General features: G+C 40.7%; 1 non-coding gene across 1 annotated transcript; it reads right to left on the bottom strand.

Annotated features, from left to right (window-relative positions):
• Positions 1-1212: 1212 nt before the first annotated feature.
• LOC112436913 (U7 small nuclear RNA) lies at positions 1213-1275 on the bottom strand. The gene has a single exon (XR_003025581.1). It is a non-coding gene; the product is annotated as a U7 small nuclear RNA (small nuclear RNA).
• Between the last annotated feature and the right edge of the window lie 3856 nt (positions 1276-5131).

Here is a 5131-nt window from a genome sequence, read left to right as displayed (position 1 = left end):
TGTTTGTGATTTGCAATATCTAAATTATAGGACATGGTATAGTAACAGACCTTCCTTGATCTAATACCCCACATTTCCCAAGTAATCTAAATAGTCTAACCTCTTAGCCTTCACACGACACTCCTACTCACTCTAATCATTGCTGCTCCCTGGAGTCTTCTGTCTCTTCTATTTTATTGTCATCTGGGGTAATTTTCAATTTTTATGTGATTGTCTCTGTCTCCCTCCCACAGAGTTACACACATACACACACACCCTCTTACATGCACACGCACTCACACAGTGTGGAGAGATTTTAATCTCGTTTTGCTCTCCTCTCCCCAGTTTTGTAGTAAAGATCAGAAGATAGCAGGGCTGTTTTTATGGATGTGGAGGGAGGAGATAATTGAGGATGAAAATCTGCTACTCTTCACCTTCTAGATGTGCTGCATTTTCCTATCGGCTTGTAGGAGAGGGTTAAGGTTTACTCAGCCAGGAAGGAGTTATTTTCAGGAGTCCAGAGGATTTTCCAACACGAGTGGGTTGGACTGTTTGCTGAAGCAGTGAGATTACAGGCAACCTGGTGAGGGTATTTGTAGCACTGACCTCTAAGCAGGGATGCCTATGTTAGATCCAGCCTCCCTTTGAGGTTTCTCAGGCTTGACTATTTCTACATTTGGTGGGTACATCACTGTTTAAAAAATAAACTCAAAATTTGAGAATAACCGTATCCTTGACAAGATGTATCCTTTTCTAAGGAGGATTGCTGCAGCTGCCTAACAATGAATTACAACATTCCACAGCTGTCTGGGCAGGAAATGAAGAAAATTATCCTGGCTATCTCAAAATGGGTGTTTGGGGAATGGGGGAGAGTGTATGAGTTGCTAGAGAGTATTTTGGAATTAGGGCGCTGGGCCGGCCTGATCAATCTTATCTTGGATTACAGGGTCCTTGGCCATCAGATTTCAGAGAGTATTAAAAAAATTGAACAATCTAAAATCAAACAGTATGGTTACATAGATTCCAGATAGTGAACTAAAGTGAAAACTGTTATTTTTGGCCACAACCTGATTTTACTTCCTTATCCTCCCATCTGATGAATAAATTGCATTTAAAAATTAATATCCTAATTACCTTACAGTCAAATATGATGGAGCTATGAGTACAGGGGTATCATTTATTAATCATCATTCCAATAGATGACTATTCATATTATTTTCTATTTTCACTTTCTATGGTTTTTCTAGTGCAAACCAGAAAACCTGCTAGACCAATTCTAAAAGAGCTGTAACACTTAACATTCATATTTTCAAAAGATTTTGTTGGTTGAATAACTGTTCATTCATTTGGTCATTCTGTGTGCCCTCTACTGTGCTTCCTAAAGTTGCATTTCCCAAGCACATCTAAGAACAGATTACTCCTCTCACCCAGGGACCTCCAATGGCTCCACATTGTCTGCAACAATGTTTCTCAAACATTCATGTGCATATGAGTCACCTGGGGATCTTGTAAAAATGCAGATTCTGATGCATTTGGTCCAGGGTGGCGCCTGGGCTTTTTGTATGTTGAAGTTTCCAGGTGTTTCCGAGGATGCTCTGGCTTTGACCTCACTTTGAGTGGCGTGGGTCTACAGGATGGGCCTGTCCCTCTACTCTCTGGCCTTCCCAGGACATTATTGTTTTTCCAGATACCTGCACAACCTCTGCTTCTATGCTTTTGGGATGCTAGTATTCATACACATCTTACTTGCCTCTATCCACAGAGCCCATACTCTCCACAAGCTTTTCTCAGATTTGTCTCTACCCTGCCCAACAATCAGAAACACTGTCTCCCTCTCTTGTTCTCCTCTTGCATTTTGGTTGGAAATCAATTTTCCAACTTAGTACTGTCTGCTGGACTGTACATATTGGATGTGTATCTGTCTCTACCAATGAACTGTGAACCTCCGGTGGAGAACATCCCATTCTGTACATTTTACCTTCTTCTGCCACATTCTGCACAATTCCTACATAGAGCAACTATAAATAAAAGTTGAATTGAATAAAATTCACAAATTGTATAAAATCTCTTTTCTAGATGGATTTCTCTTGACTGGGTGAAACTTGCTGACATTCAGATAAACCTCTTCAACGTTCTTTCCTGAAAGGATGTCTTACTCCTTGGTAGTTAGGGATCGCTCCTGGGTGTTTTTAAAAAAGATTTTGACTTAGAAGATCTGTGAATGTGACTATGTGGGCTAAGCTTCTTAAAGGGGCAACCCAGCTGAGAATCACAAAAGAAAGCAGAGGCTGCTACTTTTGCCGACCGTACAAGCTGAGTTTTTATTGTTGCTAATGAGAGCCACTCGTGTTGACTGTCTAACAGGAAGTACCTTAATCCTTTCTCATTAGACTTCTAAAATTAGCCTTGCTTTGCCCTGCTGGAAGAATCATGAAATGTGCTACCTTTTCAGATTTAGGTGGGATGATAGAATTGAAGGTCCATTCCTAGAATCTGGACAGATATTCCTAGCTGGGCAGTATTAATGAATAAGCTTTTTGAATCAGAGTGACCTGGGCTCTAATTTTAGTGCTGCAATGTGGTAACTTTGTCATCTTGAACAAATTAGTTAGCCAGTTTGATTTTCGGTTTTCTCATATTTTAATGGGGTAATCATACCGCTTTGAAGGATTATTAAGATTAAATGGAAGAATGTGTATCAACAAATAATGGTGAATGTTATTGCAATCAGAGCTCTGGCATGTCACCAGCCAATCTTTCAGGGCTGTAAGGGAAAACTATTTCCTTCTCTGCACCAACTAAAGGAAAACTGTTTTTTTTTCCTCTACTCTCTACTACCCTCAATACTTTACTTCTGACACCAGATGTGTGGGTTTTCCACACCAGGCAATTCTCCAATTCTCTGTGGACACCAACTGTGTGTCCTACAATTTAAGTCAATTCTGACACGATCTACTTGGAGATAGCATCAAATCCCACAGGTTATGGGATCAGTCCCATAAGACTGGCCGGGTGTGGTGGCTCACGCCTGTAATCCCAGCACTTTGGGAGGCCGAGGCGGACAGATCACAGGGTCAGGAGATGGAGACCATCCTGGCTAACACGGTGAAACCCCATCTCTACTAAAAATACAAAAAATTACCTGGGCGTGGTGGTGGGCGCCTGTAGTCCCAGCTACTCGGGAGGCTGAGGCAGGAGAATGGCGTGAACCTGGGAGGTGGAGCTTGCTGTGAGCCGAGATTGTGCCACTGCGCTCCAGCCTGGGTGACAGAGCGAAACTCCATCTCAAAAAAAACAAACAAAACAAAACAAAAAAAACGGCCTCTACTTCAGGCCGCTAGCAGGTCCAGGTTGTCACCTGTGTTTCTGACTGGCTGGCTATAAATCAGAGGGTCCTGTGACATCCTCCTTGGGTTTGATAATTTGCTAGAATGGCTCACAAAACTCAGGAAAACATTTATTTACATTTACCAGTTAACTCAAGAACAGCTAAATGGAAGAGATGCAAAGGACAAGGCATGAAGGAAGGAACACAGAGCTTCCATGCCTGCTCTGGGCATGTCATCCTCCTTAATCACCAACCCAGAAGTTCTCTAAACCCTGTCCTTTTGAGTTTTCATGGACATTTCATTCTGTAGGCATGATTGATGAAATTATTGACCAGTGATGATCAATTCAGGCTTCAGCTCCTTGCCCCTCGGAGGTTAGGGGTAAAGTTCCAACCTTCTAATCACATGATTAATTCCTCTGGCATCTAGCCCCCATTCAGTGATTTTCTAGGGGCTTTTGAAAAATCACCTCATTAATATAAACTTGGGTGTGGTTGAAAGGGGCTTGGTATGAATAACAAGAAATACTCTGGAGCTATTTTAGGAACCTGGGACAAAAGACCAAATATTATAACCAAAGATACTTCCATAACTCTTATCACTTAGGAAATTACTAGGATTTTAGGAGCTGTGTGTCAGAAATGAGAATACGGACCAAATATGTATTTCTCATTATAAATCACAATATCACGGGACTTAAAGTCTATCATCAGTGTTTGTTGATCGCATCTCAACTATTAAAAGCTGGGATGAGAGAAGGGCTCTTGACACACAGGTTCTGGCTGCTGTGTTGTACCCACTCACTGCCCCCACTAGTGGCAGAGGCAGTAACTTCATCAGTGACTTGATTCTATTCCAAATCCATCAAAATTGAGACTTTTTAATATTTTGTGGATCATGGACTTTTTTCAAAATCTAATGAAAACTATTAACCTTCTCCCAAGAAAAAAAATGCAGGTATTTATATAATTTTGCTTTTATTTTCTGGAGGTTGATGAGCCCCAAGGTAAAAACCACTGCTTCCTCTATGTGCTTACAAACTTCTGGTCCCTCATGAGGCGAGAAGCCAGGAATAACACAACGAAGTTGAATTGGCACAATTAAAGATTAGGAAAGTTAGTGCAAGGATGGAGAGAAGCACTCACTTCTCCCCCAATTCATTTTTCCTGCTCAGGAAAACCTAGAGCCAAGATTAAGACTTGAAGGGTAGAGGGAGAGTGGTTTGATAATCTTTCCTGTTATATTTTGCATTGGGAATTATGGTCATTTAATTGTATCTGTGCATTTTAGATGGTTTCTGATATAATACGTTAATCTCCACAAGGTTTGTGATAAAAATGAGTAATATCCCAATTTAGGAAAGTTACTCTGTTTTAGACATGGAAGGAAAGCTGCCCAAGCAGCAAAGTATACTGCTCTTGGTCCAGGTGGTAGATCCCTGTGCAGGGCTGACTTGCATTAACAAACATGAACACAGTAGATGTGGAAACATGTCCAGGCCTTGCTCATCAGTTCCCATTTTCATACTTCCTGAGTAGTCTGGGAAACGTGGAAGGACAGCATGAATTCAATTTAACAGTCCAGTAAGTGCCAAAGAAATGATCACATCTCTGAAAATAAGTGTTTTAGACAAAATTTTTCAGATGGTAAAAAAAGACAAATCCTTTGTTTAGTAAACAGCAAACACTTGATACATTAATCATCCAGCTGACATTAAGTGTAATCAAAGTTTCCGTTTTAGTTCAAATACAACTTATGTTCCCCAATTAATTACTTACAGGACTACGTAGTTTGCATTTTAAAATAAATGTTCTGCTTCCCAG

This window comes from Pan paniscus, chromosome 14 (assembly GCF_029289425.2).
Source record: "Pan paniscus chromosome 14, NHGRI_mPanPan1-v2.0_pri, whole genome shotgun sequence".
NCBI lineage: Eukaryota > Metazoa > Chordata > Mammalia > Primates > Hominidae > Pan > Pan paniscus.
This window is presented reverse-complemented; position numbering and strand designations above follow the sequence as displayed.